Source organism: Sitodiplosis mosellana, unplaced genomic scaffold, assembly GCF_009176505.1.
Source record: "Sitodiplosis mosellana isolate CC-2019 unplaced genomic scaffold, AAFC_SMos_1.0 Smas_scaffold_6226, whole genome shotgun sequence".
In the NCBI taxonomy this organism is placed as follows: Eukaryota; Metazoa; Arthropoda; class Insecta; order Diptera; family Cecidomyiidae; genus Sitodiplosis; species Sitodiplosis mosellana.
The window spans coordinates 18,483,561-18,500,581 of record NW_022601467.1 but is presented as its reverse complement, the minus strand read 5'-3'; the positions used below and the strand labels follow the sequence as shown (position 1 = coordinate 18,500,581).

Here is a 17,021-nt window from a genome sequence, read left to right as displayed (position 1 = left end):
CAAACATTCAATTGAATTCTTTCAAACATTACAACAATTATTTTCTCTGTTTTCTTGGATTGTCGCTGAGGATGACAAATGTCGAAATGCATCCAAACCAAAATTTCGTTTATAAATCCATATTCATATTGATTTATGTTTGAAATTTGAAAAAGCAAAGTCACTTTAACCCTCTAGTGCATACGTGAACTTATAAGGTTGGTTCATTTAAACCTTTCTATAATGTGAATCATTGATTATGTCACGAAATAATGTATGACAGTTTTCGTTGGAGAACACTAGCGCACATTTCTTTCTCATAAAAATTTTGTGTGCGGTCAACCAGTGTCAAGTTATGACAACATTTGTACAAGAAAACAACGTTTCCGTAAAATAAATTATTTTCGTTTCGTGTCCTGTTTTTGAAACGTGATTAAATCGAATAAAATTATTTTGTTGACCTCAGGAATTTTTTTTCTGCTTATTTGGAGTGTTTTTAACCAAATTCAATTCAAGTTCAATGATTTTTTACAATTGTGCAACATTTGTCCGTCAATTTGCATACTGTTCTTATAAGTACAGCCATGCAATTTGGATTTCTTTTTGTTTGATATTTCGTGTGCTTGGTTTAGTGTGGAATTTTATTTTCATTTTATTTTAACCTATTTTTATCACAAATAATCCAGAAAAAATGATATTCACGAATTCCGATGTCAACATCACTCAATTTGCAAGCTGTTCTTATAAGTTCAGCTATGCAAATTCGGTTTGTTCATATACTTCGCAATTTCCATATTGGTCGTAAATGCATGACTGTACTTATAAGACCATTTTGATTTTTGCGATTTATTGATAATTCCAGCATTATACCAGATTATGAATATTTTTTTAAGTGCTTATGAGGTAAAATAAGCATGGAAAAAAATTCCCAGCTCTGTATAAAATATATGCATTAGAGGGTTAAGGTGTTTTATTTAAATTTAAATTCATAGATTGAAAAAATCTTTCCATGTATTAGACTTTGCGGTTCAAATAAATTTTGTCGTTTTTTAACAACTACTCATTCTTGGATTGTATTCAAGTGAAATGCAGAAATCAAAAAACGGCCAACAATGAGAAAAATGACTAGAATGACGTTTGGTTTGGCGCCATCTGCAAGGTGGAAGTATTTTGCCATACAAATACGTTCAATTGTAGCTGTCATTGATAGTTGACAGTATATTTATAGAGGAGTTTCATAGTTCAGTATTCAGCGCCAAGATGTCGCTTAAATATAGCATAAACACATGCTCCATATAAAAAAATAGGCAAATTTTATCTTTGCGGCCAAAATAGTTTTTTTCTTTGCCCATAAGCAATAGATATGTGTGGACAATCAATACATCGTTAATAAATGTATATCCACGTTGGTTGAAATCGGATTGGAGCTTTCTTTGCCAATCCGAATTAATTATCATGTGCAGGACTAACTGAAATACTTTCTCTTAATTAAGGAGGGCGGGAATATAATTGAAATCAGGAATTCACTAATTCATAATTCGCCAATTTGATATGAACTTGAATCTAGAAAGAAACATTCGGAAATTCATCAATGCTAATCCGATTTGTTCCACTTATTAGCACACCTAATAATTTTTAAAACACATTGAATTGCCGCATATCATTGGTATAAAAAACCGAGCATCGTTTACAGCAAAGAGAAGAGCTTGTCTTAAACGGTTTAGAAGAAAACCAATTCATTTTCGATTAGATTCGATTCGATTAATAAAAATGAATTTCAAAGTATTAATTTTGCTTGCCGTTCTGATATTGGCACTCGAAAGCACATTTGGAAGCCCATCACCTCTTCCACAGAGTCGTGACGGTGCAGTACCTCTTAAGGCGCAAGAAAGTAAGTTAACAAGGAAAACATTGTAAATTCTTATTTATAAATAATTTTACGTTTATTTCAATTTTTGTAGCAATGACATTGTGCACTGATGCGGTGTGTCATATGAAATGCCAACTGGAAGGACATGGTACTGGCAAATGTATTATGGAAAAATGTTTGTGCATGAGTCGGTGAGGAGAATGAACTATTATGCCTAATAAATAAATTCGCTTTTGCGATTCGGAAAAGTGATTTTATTTAAATTCAATCGTGGTAGTTTCGACCAATTTCCAAGTCCAAGCTTCTTCGATTCTATTTAATATTGTTGAAATGGTTCAATAAAATAAATTTAAAAGTATTTGCTTTTGTGGTATACTTGCGTTAGTATTTATTTCAACATAGTACCACATCTATCTATAGGGGAAGAAGATGCGAATCCAGTCAATTCAAACAACTTCGCACTTGTTCGGTTTATCGCACTGGGTGAGGTCTTTTTGAACGCATCTTAAACATTGGTGTGACGTGAATCTGCTGCACCTTAACCTCAAAAAATGTGCAGTGCTATCTATCTACAAGAAACGTCAGCATTTGCATACAAGCTACACCTATGGCGACCACACCTTCGACAAAGTGACTGAACACAAGGGCTTGGGTGTCCTAATTGACAGAAAGCTATCTTTTGCCAAACACATCGACATGGTCACTTCGAAGGCAACGGCTGCACTTGGCTTTGTCAAACGCTTCTGCCACGATATCACCGACGTTACCACACTTAAGTCGCTGTATTTTGCATTGGTTCAATCTCACCTCGATTACTGCGCCGTGATATGGCTTCCATTCCACAAGATCCACAGCGACAAAATTGAATCCGTGCAACGCCAATTCACTATGTACGCTCGTCGAGAATACCCATCCGTGCATAACCAATACTCAATCAAACCGTACGAGCAGCGATTGTCAGACTTGAACATGATTAGTCTTCGCCGTCGACGTGTCAACGCGTCATTGACGTTCTTCTACGACATCATCAACGGAAACGCCAACTGTCCAACAGTTAGAGACCAAGTCTCATTTCATCATGGCCGTTCGTTGAGGCACAGTAAACAATTCAAGGTCAATGACAAGCAAATGAAGTTGGTGCGCAAGACTCCAGTTCCTCAAATGTGCAAAATGGCGAACATGGTGCCGGAACTGTTCACAGTAGCTACCTCAAAGACGAATTTTGCATCATCGGTTCGTAAAATGACGGACACTACTTTTGGATCGCTTTGCAAACTCAAATGACTACCTGGCCGTCTAGTCAATTTTTCATCCAGGTAACCTCATTTTTTGTATATGTTCTCCACGAGAACACCTTGATACTGCCCACATTAATGATGAAATTGCGATTTTCATGTTGCCATTAAACCCGATCCATGATCCCAAGCGGACGAATTCATCAAGGACAAAGCATACTGACCGGGTGCCATTTGGGTTGCTTCTGATTGCAACAAACATGAGCGAGGCTGTCCCAGGTTCCAACCACCCACGTGGAATTCAACTCATCTCACACGGATCACACAGAAAAATTAATATTTAAAGACTGACGAATTTTTCCATACATTCTTTTATGTGTATTGAAAAGATGATACTTATCTGTGATGTTTACACTTACTTATTTATTGTAAATTTTTATTTTGATTTTGTGCTTTGTTGCCATCCACGAGTTGGCGAGTTAATATTGTTATCTTTCAAGTCAATTTTGAATTATTTATCAAATAGCATCAAATTATCTAGTTACGTTTCAAATCATGGTCCATGTCAACTCAATGCACTCTGCAATCAACATGGATCTGCCTTAACCGACGTAAAACTTCTCATCAATTTATCTATCGGATAAATTAAGTGACGACTTTTGCAGTCTCAAAGTCTGAATTTAACGCGTAACAATTAACGAAAGGTAGGAATATAATTGAAATCAGAAATGCACTAATTCATAATTCACCAATTCGATATGAACTTGAATGTAGAATAAAATATTCGGAAATTTATCAACGCCAATTGATTTGTTCCACTCATTAGCACACCTAATAATTTTGATAGCACATTGAATTGTCGCATAGCATGGGTATAAAATACCGAGCATCGTTCACAGCAAAGAACAGAGCTTGTCTCAAAAGTTTTAGAAGGAAACCAATTCATTTTCCAATAGATTCGGTTCGATTAACAAAATGAATCTCAAAATATTTACTTTGTTCGCCGTCGTAGTATTGGCATTATTTTCATTTGGAAGCTCATCACCACATCCTCAAGAAGAAGTAGCCCCTCTTAAGGATGAAGAAAGTAAGTTAACAAGGAAAATGTCACAAATTCTTATTTATAAATATTTCAATGTTGATTTCGAATTTTATAGTCCCGAAGTGCTGGAACGTGTATTGTGTCATGGTATGCATGAGGCAAGGATTTATGGATGGAAAGTGTATTGACGACAGATGTATATGTGCCGGAGCTGGATTTAAGTAGGAATGAACTGTTATATCCAATAAATAAATTCGCTTTTTAAAAGTGGTTTCATTCAAATTTAAACGATGTAGTTTCGCTAGATTTATTACTAAGTCCGAACTTTTCGATTCTATTCAATATTGTAATGTAATTGTCTCTTTGCTAAAGACGAACCATGGGCGGAATTTATACCGTATTGGGTCTTTGACCAGCATGTTCGGCTTGCTGTGAACACATATTGGTGTAAATGTAGGCTTCGTAATAAATAAATAAATATTGTTGAAAATGATGGTCCAATCAAAAGGCGCGCACAGTACATAACAGCTAATGCAACAGTCGTGAGACGCATTTATTCATTATGCATGGTTGCGATTTTAATTACATAAATGTAGTAATTAATGAAGGTAGGAATATAATTGAAATCAGAAATGCACTAAGTCATAATTCACCAATTCGATATGAACTTGATTTTAAAAAACATTCGGAAATTCATCAGCCAATTGAATTGTTCCACACATTGCCACATAATTGAAATGTCATAAATATTATCTTAAAATGTTTAAATAAAACCAACTCATTTTCGAATCGATTGGAAGGACGTATGGGCAAATGTGCTTATGACATATGTGTGTGTTATTAAGGAGGACAATGAATTGACGGCCTGAGAAGAAGAACCTTTCCTACAAAACCTGTGCGCAGAATACAGAAATTTTTTAGTCAAAAGGCGAACAGCAAATTTGCGAGCGCAGAAACCTAATATATTTACAGCGAGCGCAAAAGCATAACAGGCCTACTTATACGGAGTTTGCATGCTAGTAGGCTTGTAGGATAATTTCTGTGTTTGTGTTCTGCGCACAGGTTTTGTAGGAAAGGTTCTTCTTCTCAGGCCGTCAATTGTTATACCTAATAAATAAATCCGCTTCGAATAACGGTGAAGCATATATGATATTGTCGAGTCTTACTTGCAAAACTGGACCATCGACAAAGACAGTTCATTTTATAAGTCATTTGTTATTATTCAGTACATTTGCCTCGGATATCATTCAGTTTTCGCCCTATTCACCCGTAACTCAGTACATTCCCTTCGACTATTGTTACACCAAACACATTTGACGGAGTTAGTATTGCGACAATCGTCCACAAGTTGTGTTTTTCTTTTCTTCCGAAGTAAAAAAAAACACGAATATTATGTCACGAATGTGTGTAGACATTTAAATGCTATGGAAATGATTTTTCAGCCGTTCTCTGCTCAAAATTCAATGCTCTCAGTAATAATTTCTTCCGAGAATGTAACGACTGAATGCATCCATGAAACCCAATCAGTGAAAAAATTAAGGCGAAGAAATGGCAACGTTGGCAACGAAATGGATGCGTTTATATTTCGATGAATTTTCATTGAAAATTGTTGTTTGTAAACGGCGAAACCCAATAAATAATCAGATGAAAGTTGTTCAATTAATTTTGCAGAATTTAACGATGGAAAAGTTCACGATTTCTTGAGTGGCTGCTGTTGAAAGTTGAGAGCGATTTAGTTTGTTGAAATCTTTGATGGGAGCGGATAAATTACTCGGTAAAGTAAATGGCGAATCATATTAGAAGTATAGTGAATGGCTTCGGGTAATATTACATTGCAAAAAGTTGTAATTCACCCACAAATCAATGCATTGCGTCTGATTTCTCATACACATCGGATGCACGCACAAGCACACACACACCATTTGGCGTACCATACAAATGTACGACGTACGTGTTTGCATCAAAATAGCGAGCGAATGAGGGAACAAATCGAAATAGATAGTATCGCGTTCACTTGTTTAATTTCTTATCTGTCGACACAGTTTGCATTAGATGTAGTCATGCGAACACACCGGAAATGATTGATCTTGGGGAAATAAAAAGTTTGTTTGCTTTTGCCAATAATTGTCTGCTCAATGGGAAACGCTTGCCGAGCATGCAACGCTCTCAAAGAGTTAAAATTATTTCCGCCAGTTAATTAATTTTTAATTGAGTTTGCGTGCGACTTCATCCAATTATCAAATGAATTTTCATTTCGGCTGAGAGCAAACTATTAATAAACTAATTTCGTTTGTGAGGGGTCTTCAATTTTACCGATTCGATTCACACACAACGATTAAAATTTTATGTTTAATACACGATGAACATTGAACAGACAAGCACACTTTTTGGTTGGCTATATATTCCATGTTGATTTCCGTTCATTTTGTGCAGCCGGTATCTCTATGCCCCTGACATATGGCTTTATGCGTATTCACGTACATTTTGCGAGATTGAGTGGGAAAAGACTTTATTGCGAAATTACGAGATCAATTCTGTCATGTATCAATAATGTGGAATCGAAAATCAAAAAGCTTTGATTCAAGAAAATGGGTTCTTTTTCCTCACTCACACTCTCGCTCTTTTTCCCACAAAGTGGATCAATGATGGTTTCAGTTTTATTTGATCTTAGTTCGTTCAAACACAAATAAACATCGACAATATTCCCAAATGAAATACCTTTAATTATGTGCCCAAGGTTGAAATGATGTAATTTTAATAGTGGTAATCTTCTATCAATATTTAGATTTTGCTATCACTGTAGCGATGACAATTCATCGCATTCCCGCCCCATTCATGCTATGATTGAGCTGCTCGCTCCAGTAGAAAAAGTATCCCGAATGATGGTAACATCAAATGAAAATATGATTACATTCCATGGAAATTGACATAGTAAAATCGAAAGCACTGCATATGAACTCACCTCGACACCATTTCCAATACGAATGGAATTATTTTATTAAACGAATGTTTGCACGAAACTTTGATGTGCAAACCATGTGATAACACTAAATGTAAAATGAAGTTTTTCATTAAAACTAACGTCAGCTCGTTTGCGCTATATATCGATTTTGTGTTTGATTTGTCACGATTCATTGGCAGTAGCCGAAGCTTTAACTCAATAAAAAACCAAAAAAAAAATGGATACCTATCGAAGAAGAGATATAGATAGAACATAGAGAGACACACACACACAGAGAGAGAGAGAGAGAAAAACTTTTTCTCAATTCCTACTCGAATTATTTGCTAACATTGGCAAACAATTACCGGCCGATGAACGAAAGACACATGAACACACCAAGTATCACTATTTTCTGAAGTGGACGCGTCAAAATGTTTCATTTTCTGCTATTTTTTCGCCTCTTGTGTGTCTGTGTGGCGCGTAGCGAACCAAGCTGATGAATTATCTCTCATCATTCGAGTGCTATTAGAATCGATTCGTTGAACATGTCATTTTTCAACACTTCATTTCACCTTTCCGATAGCGCGTACTGTGTAGTCGACCATGGCTGACAATGACAACGACACATTTTTCTGCAATTCCACTAATGTTTGCTGTCACCGAAGCGTTTCGTTTCATAAGAATAAAGCAAACACCTGACCAACCGTTGAATTTGCCGATAGCATTTCAATTTCAATAGAGGCATATTTTGTGGATCGAGTAGGCAAACACAGTTGAGGCGCATGAGATAGGATGAACTATCGTAAAAAAAAGAACTAGGTACAACACACATGCAACACACATATTGTTGATATTTGAGTGGAGAGAATCTACACTACAGCCGCTATGAAATAGCCACAATGAAACTGAAAATATATACCCAGAACCGAAAAAAAACATATACACCCACATACACCGAACGATATTAAATTGGAGAGCAAACGAAACGTGACAAATGTCGAAATTAAAAAATCAATAATATGCATTCGATGATCCGTGTCATGGCTTTCTGCAAACAAACTGCTATTTATCATGCTGCAAAGTGGTTTTATCGGGTTGAGGCTTTGCAAAAGTTGCCATTGTCACTGTCATTGTGCGAGCATCAACCATCGCTTGTCAATTGTTTCCGCATATTTAGTGCTACAAGTATTTTGTATGGCGCAAAATGATGATGCCATGAGCAGAGAAAGAACACAACAAGTGAAGAGAACATGGGCGGCAGCGTCCGCAATACCCAACAGATTCATGACCTGATAAAAACAAAATTAAACTAAACAGAAAAAAAGTGAATAGTTTTAGTCGTTGGTCGGAAATTAAAATGTCTTTCGAACTTCGTTTGCCGTTATGATCACCGTCCCATTTTAAACAATATTCGGCTAAATTTGGTCATGATTATAAGTTACATACGCTTAACACAATGCTCCTTCCTTGAAACGAACTGACAACGAATAAGCTGTTAAGGTCAAGCAAATTACATTTTCCCAAATTAAGCGTCCCATTTCACTCATTTCATTCGACGTATAACACAGCATAATTTGGTGATTGTCTCACACTAAATTGACTCAAACTACTTTTCGGTGAGTTTTTCTTTTCCTTTCTTTTAAATTTTAATGGCTTAACTTTAAATTATGAAACAGCCTCGTCATTTTATGTGATAAAACTCAATCTTAAAGACTCATACTCAAAACTTGAAATTCGCTGAAATGGAAAAGAACGGAGAAAAGGAAGCAAGAATCTAAACTTATGCCATCTTTTAAGTTTTATAAATGATTAAATTAATATTACTGCAGGAAAACATATGGTCTTACACCCGAACACTTGGAATCTTTACATACACACATACACCAATGGAAAAACGGCGAATCATTTTAAAAGTGATGGCGAAGGACATATCAATGTTAGCCGATTTAATACGCATAAAGTACGTAAAATTTACATAATTATTTGCTTAATTAAATTTAAAGATTTTCGTCACACTTAACATTAATCCGATTTACGACTTTATAACATTCTTCGATAACTTGTCCAACAGCATAAAACCCGTTGTTGCTATAAAACTAGCGACTCCTTTCACTTGACCTCTCATTCTCTCACACCCGTTTATCAGTTGTGTTGCTCTCTCTCTCTCTCTCTCTCTCTCTCTCTCTCTCTCTCTACCTCGTTCTTCTTCCAATACTTTACATAGTAGTGGTGTCTATGAAGGGTGTTATAGTTTATATATTCTATGCTCCTTTCGATGAATTGCTGGAGTGAATACGAAATTTTCTGATGGTCATAATTGGATGTATATATCCACGTTAATGTCTCTTTCAACATTTTGTCGTAAGCTGTGCTACCATTTCGCCAACATGAGCATTGGATTTGCACTGTGGTTTGAGACACATTGAGGGTAATAGTATCTTCGAATTTCTTACATTTCGATGGTTTTATCGCCTTCCAACGTCCAATTTCCACTCATTCATTCACAAATGGGGATTCCGGCGCTCACACTTGCTGCATTGTTACAACTAATATACTATATATCTATATTATAATAAATTTGGTGTTCGTGTTGATGTTTTTGTTGGTGGTTTATTTTTTTTTCTTCTTCTGTTGGGTCATTTGTCGATGCACATCGGGCACAGCTCAACCATCGTATTTATAATCCTGAAAAGTTTTCTAATATACATGCTTTTGGGCGCATACACATTACATATTTCAAGCTGGTAATAATTACATTAACTACTATATGTTGTGTGTATGTTCTCTTGTGAGTCATCCATGATAAGCAAAACTCATTCTCTCTTGCCGTCGTTCAAATGAATGAGGTTCATCGGCAGCAGCGAACAAAACTACCTGCTGCACAAAAATGTACTGAGCAAAATAAAAGCGGACATTCATGAGCGAATTTTTAATTTTTGTAATCCCTTTATTTTACGATATGGAAACTAACAGAAAAAATTTAAATCGTTGCATAGCAGATATCATTTTAAAAGTCGATAAAATGAAATGTATGATAATATACGCTATGGATGGGTTGTGTTGCACTCTAACAACGACTTAGTGTGATATCACATCCAGGTCTGATCAAATGCTAGTGCCTAATTCTTGCCTTTCTTCAGCTTTTTCTAGAATCCTGGCGACTTCTGTATTACCTGTGGGTAGCAATTGAAATTTCATTACAACTGTACTTTATGCAAGCGAATTAGTTTTACCTTTTCAATCATCGGCAATATCACCTGGTGTTTTATCATCATTATTCTTAGCGTTTATATCAGCTCCTTTTTCAATGAACACCTCAACAATCAATTTCAACTGACTTGTTCAATTCAATGTTCTTTATTTGATTTACGAATAAAAGTCTAAAATATAAAAACTTGCGTTCGTTGCAGTTTCCTATCAAATTGAACTGGTCTAGTTCAATAGATTTTTTATGTCAATCTCAATGCTGAATCACAGTTTTGAATACATCATCAACCAAATAAAAGTTACACTGATCGAACCCAGAAATATACTACATCGCATTGATTGAATAAGAAAAACACAACTAACTCAAAAAGATGAAACAAAAATTGTCCGCAACACCGAAATCAACTCTCACTTCTTACTGAACCGATTCAAAATGTCTGTTATTTAAATCATTCGTAAGATTGCATGTTTCGAGTTTATCCCGCGTGGAAAATAAATGAATGACTAACTGTAACTGAAATCAACTAATAAGCGAATAGAGTTAAATGAGCAGATATTTTGTATGTCGACAACGATATTTATTATTTTTGTACCTGCTAAATTTCCATACGGGATTCTATGCTAAATAGTCTTATCACCTCCTACGTCCGAACTCAACATTTCTCATCATACATGTATTGATGTAAATTAGCCGAATTAAAGCGTCGAACTTTTGTGAAATCCCACCGAATAATTCTTTTTTTTTTTAACAAAATCGCGGTACTTGCAAATTGAAAAAAATCAACGAACTCACAGTGAAGGGAAAAAGATACATATATGTATATAAGAGAAAGAGAACGTGTAGAGGGAGAACGATACACACTGTGTATTAATTGCGATAATCATACGTTTCCTTTTATTCTTCGTTGCTCAGCGATCTACTTTGACTGTTTTCATTAACCATTTATTGGTTTTTAGTTGATCAAGACAGTAGTTAATGCCAGAAAATTCTAAATCGAATAGTTTCCACATCCTGCCCAAATGCAACGTTCTCGTTTTAGCTGTTTCAGTTTTTTTTTACTGGTGTTTTATCAAACAAATTTCAATGCTTCTCCGCATACATTATGCATGTATATACAACGTGTTCGATTATATGTAAAATGCCTTAATGGAGATTTTTTGTTTATCCAATCGATAAAATATTTCTCGGGCACATTAAGCGAGCACATTACCAATAATTTTCGTTCGCCCATTTTGCTCTCAGCATCGGGTTAAGTGAAGCAATTTTCTTGCCACTTAATAGACAAGGCAGAAAAGTGAAAAGTGACCATTAAAACTTTGACACAAGCACAACTTGAGCGCATGGAAAAAAGGACGAAGAGAGAAGGATGCCGACGCGAACATCGAGGTTTCTTTACCAAAGCAATTAAGTTTGCTACATGCAAATATGTTGGTTTGGTTTTGGTGTGCGCTGCATTCATCGTCCTCGATGAGTTGATGTGTGTGTATCTATGGCTTACTTAGATAGTGTTTTACTTTCAAATTTTATGAGAAGGATTGACTTAAATCAACCATTTTCCCACCCAACAATCTCGACATGATTTCTTGACAAAGTTCGCATTTATGTGTTGCATGTATGAGATAGAAAGACTTTGGATGGGGTGGTTGTGTGTGTGTGTGTGTGAAGGAAGGGCCTCGTGCATTTTTCCTAATAAAATGCCATACACACAAATATGATTGTGATGAAAAATCTGCGGCACTCTGCAAGCGCAATATTTACGCAATAGATTTGACTTTGGTCGTGCTTTTCGTACAATTTCGGACCAAATATGTTGGAGCCAAAACAATCAGAGCGCTCAATGCAAGCATCAGCAGCAGACAAAGTACAGCAAACAAAAATTGTTCCATAAACTTTGTACGGAATAATCCCACATAAGACGAATGGAGCTCAACTTTAACGTATATACATAATAATTTTCAATATACACAATACACAGCGTATATAAGAAGAAGAGTGAATTGTGTGTGAGTGTGTGTGTGTGCTTCCAATAAAGATAGACGTCAGGGATTTTAGTCAGCCAGTTCATGTTGCTATTGCTTTCGTTATTCCTCTTGTTTCTTTTTTTTTACTCAGCGACACGCAATATACGCTCAATAAAGTTTCAAGCATAAGAATGAGCCATCAAATTACATTTTCTTTTATGAATAAAGTTTTGTTGGGCAGAAAAACGTTGGCAAACGACAACACAATACACACATTCGCACTTAATAGACATAGAACATACACATATAGATATTTCGGTGGCTGCATTGAATGGAACAATTTAGCAAAAATCAAAGAAGGATTTATACAACTTATCTCTTTTCGACGCCTTTCACATCAATAATATGCAGCGATTTAACTCATTCACCGTTCAACATTCAAATTACAAGTATTCTATACGAGACCGGTCTGATTTGATTTAACCAAATCAAGTTTGAAGAGAGAGACGCCAAATTCAATTCCACTTTTTTTACCTACTTAATGTTCTGCAACCATAATGAGTATATTGGCTAAAAAAAAATATTCATATTTTTAACATAAATTGGTATTCGGTGCAATCACCTCATTCAGGTGATATGATTTTTTCTACCAGCTTTCTACTGCTAGGGCTAAACACAATCGAAATTTGTACCGAAAAATAGCTGAAATTCCTGTATTATGAACTAGAATCATGTGCTTTGGATGTGAAAGTAAAAATATTGCTTGCTTTTCTCATTACTGTGGAATAATTTTTAAATGGTTTGGCATAATAAGTAAAAAGGCTATGAACAAAACGCGCAGCGAACCAACTTTTTCAGGCTTTTTCAATCGCGTTCCTAGTCCAAAAATGAGAAGTAAAAAAAAACCGAAGATTGGATTTTCGAAAGAGAATTACAAAAACTTGTTGGAAACAATTTTTTTTTCTGGATTGAATTTTCCATGCCGTTAGATGTGGGTATACTTTTGCTTTGAAGATGTCATCATTTTTCAGACAGACATTTCGTGGGGACGGTGGGATGAATGAGAGCGGTTGTGCTCTTTTGACAACCAACCGTTGACAAGTATTTGTAGCGCTACGCGTAAATATGTTCATCAAAAAGGGGAAAGAAATTGAATTTACGCTCTTAAATGAGAAAAAAAACCGTAAATCCAAATTGCATGCACTGGCGATACACGCACAACCTATATAAATATCCATCTTATTTAGTCAACCATCAACTTTTTCCTGTTTCACGAAGCAATTTTGTGCTTCTGTTGGTGACTGGTTGGTTTCATCGTATCTTCTGCCACCTTGGCTCTTCACAACTTGTGCCATTTTCATGTGAAAAATAAAACCAAATTACTTTAAGCATACGCATACGCACTCGTAAAGAGATATAAATAAATTCAAATCCATTGAATCTAGGCAACGCAATAGAATGGCAGAGTAACAGGAAGATGAAGAGGAAAAAAAAGGAGCGGAAGTGAATTTTCATTCAAATTCTTCAAACACGCAAGTAAATAATATAGATCGTTGAGTTTTAAGTCACAAAGTGTATACACACATACAAAAATGTTCCTTTGCCTCGGCGGTTTTCCGACACGAAATAAAATAGATAGAGGCAGCAATAAGCAGAAGAAAAAAAAACGAGCGGAGAAAATAAAACAGAGAATTTCTGTGAACGACCGACGAACGATAAAAATAAAGAGGCAGTGCGGTTACGGTGTGGTAAGTCATTATATTCTCGCTTAAATGATCAAAGTATCAACTCTCTTAACATCGACATCATCATCATGACGATGAAGCCACAAATGCCAAATTAGAACCACACGCACTATAAAATCAGGTCGTCTGGCATACACTCAATGTCACACAGCACACGCTTCCAAATAAATTGTGTGAACATGAAATATACGCTACACACAAGCACAAGCTGCAATTGGAGCGATTGGGTTTTACAAGCGAGAGAATGAGAAAATAAAAACTGATCCAAAGTCATATATCGGGACAACAGTCACAGATATGTTGGAAAACAATACCACAGATATCAATGATGTTGCCAGCCTATTAATTGTTATTCTAAAATTTGTTCGATGCATTGAAGTGGAATGCTTTGCACGCACGGTGCCGAATGAAGGCAATCGATTGATGCGTCAAATACATGTCGGTCATTTATGAACACGGTGCCAAAACCAAAACGAAATAAAACGTAACGAAAAAACCACACAGGACACCCCAAAAAAATGGTGTCTTTGAACAAACTGTTCCAACGCCCATGGACACAGCCATTTGATCGGTTCAACGAATAATTCCACTACTGTCACATCCCATGGCAATGGCATCATGCGGATGATTTGCACGCGCAATTTGTTGTACTTATGTTGATCGAAAATGAAATATTTAAAATTGCTTTTATATGGCAAGTTTTCGACATCGAAACTCGGTGTATATACACTTTTGGCAGGCAGTGCGTGCTATTCGCCCAACGCTCTCTCTCTCTCTCTCTCTCTCTCTACATTTGACGTATGTGTCTGCACATTGTGTGCATTTGTTTTGGTCGTATTGTGTTGAAAACTTTTCTCGATTAATAATTACAAGCTTAATCTAATGAGATTATTCATGTTGGTGCATCTGCTGACGCTGAGCAACTAACTTATTTGCATTTGTCTGGCAAGCGCATGAGAACGCTGCCTCTCTCTTTCTTTCTTTTTCTCTCTCTCGTTCTCTGTGTGTATATGAGAATTTGCTTCCTTTGGCATTTGTGTGTGCATGTGCAAGGCATAAAGAATGGATCCCACTTTAAACACTGTCTGAGACTATACTGTTAGTACAAACATTAATTTTCCTATTTGTCCATCCCCAGGAGTGGCATTTATTCGAGCACATCTTTCGAATGGTTGCTACTCAAAGTACGTGCATTATTCTCCCCCCCCTCTCTCTCTCTCTCTCTCTCTCTCTCTCTCTCTCTCTCTCTCTGTCACTCATACTCAACTGTGAAAATTCATCAGTTGGCCAAGCATTTTCATCCGTCCCAAACTCACTTTCAAGTTGAAATCCATTTGAAGGATTGCATAAAGTATATAGTGGCGTCGTGGTCTCAAAACAATACCGATAAAATGATAGCTAAACATGAAATGAAGATTCTGATTAAATGCTACTCGGTGCGATTAAATAAAAATTACATTTATATCCGTCACAACTTATGATTTATTGAAGCGAACAAATGCCGCGGAGGTATCATTACACTAACAACAACGTCATTTGCAAAATGAAATTCGTCCAAAACCTGCTGACACGGAGTGAACGCGCTCACTTTACAAACGCACTTGTTCATCTTGCCGGTTTGACAGCTAATATCAAATCGAATTCTGTTTCAGTGTAGTTTTCTGTTCGAACGCAAGCATTTTCTCAGTATGGTCCGCAAAATTGAAAAAAAAAAAACAATTCTGCCACGAACCAGTTTCAATTTTGAATCTAACATTTTGTGTTGTTTTTTAAATTATGGAAACTCCAATATATCATATAAAACCGTAATTTTCTCTCATACAACTCAATTGAAAATGGAAAAACAATTTTTTTTTAAATACGGGTTTAATCTACCGAAAGAAAGCAATTTTTTTTCTTGTGTATGCCGCTGGCACACACATTTGCACAATTTTATTTGGCAGAATCGAAACATTTTTATTTATTTAAAATTTAAATAATAATTATTATTTCACCACACAACACAATGACGACTATGTTTGACACTGCATTGAATACATTCATCAATGTAGTTCCCGTCAAAATGTGTGGCGTTGTTGGTTTGACGTTTAATGATCGAGACTATCGTTGTGACAAATGCATTCTCTCACAAAAAGCGCTCAAAGCATAATCAACATTTCACAAGACAAACATCTCTTTGACCATTAAAACATGAGATCGCAATTAATACGTTCGAAAGCGTTTCGCTATGAAATGACCATTGCAAAATTTTATGGTATATATACCGTAAAGCAAAGCAGCCCATTGAAAATTATTCAAGGCATGTCATTTTACCTCATTGATATCGAAGAATAGATTTCTGCGAAGAAATTTCTCTCTTTTCTTCTGTAGCTCACTCATTAAAACCCGGTGACCTTTTTAATTGAAGCACTTGACTAACGGTACTGGCGCACCAGTACCAGCACCAGCACAAACCAGAAATAAAACAAAAGGTGTAGGGGTTTTATTTATTGGCCCATTTCCATGAAATGCAATTTCCAATTAGACAAGACTGATTGCCAGTACGTTCGAGTTATTTAATAATTGCGCTTGTGCACTCTAATTGAAATGGTGAAACAACTCACCCCGGACACCACATACAGCCCGCAGGTTATTTAATTAAGAGCACCAATCATCCAAATTCAAAAGAGCAAATATTTTTGAATAACATCGTCACAAATCATTTCATTAGTTGAAAATATTTGGTTTTTATATTTGACATGCGTATACGAGAAGCATTGCATGAAATCCCACTCTACACACATATTCGAGAAAGTCTGTACGGGGAGTTGGGATATATTGCGGTCTCTTTGAGCTTGCGAAAATACTTGGAATATTTTCTATGATTAATATTTGCTCGTTATCAACGCATTTTGCAAACATTTGTCGAACTAAACCAAGAGATACATTGAATGCTCGTCCATAGAGATAAAAAAAACTAGTGAGCAGTTTGTCAATCATTAATTGTGAGAGAAGTTGCGAAGTTGAACAGAATCCACAAAACCAGAAAAAAAAAATTCTG

At 35.9% G+C, this 17,021-nt stretch overlaps 1 long non-coding RNA gene across 1 annotated transcript; it reads left to right on the top strand.

Moving 5' to 3' along the window:
* The first annotated feature begins 4,001 nt into the window (after positions 1-4,001).
* Positions 4,002-4,414, top strand: LOC129579158 (uncharacterized). Its single transcript, XR_008689196.1, has 2 exons — positions 4,002-4,171; positions 4,242-4,414. It is a non-coding gene; the product is annotated as an uncharacterized LOC129579158 (long non-coding RNA).
* The last annotated feature ends 12,607 nt before the right edge of the window (positions 4,415-17,021 follow it).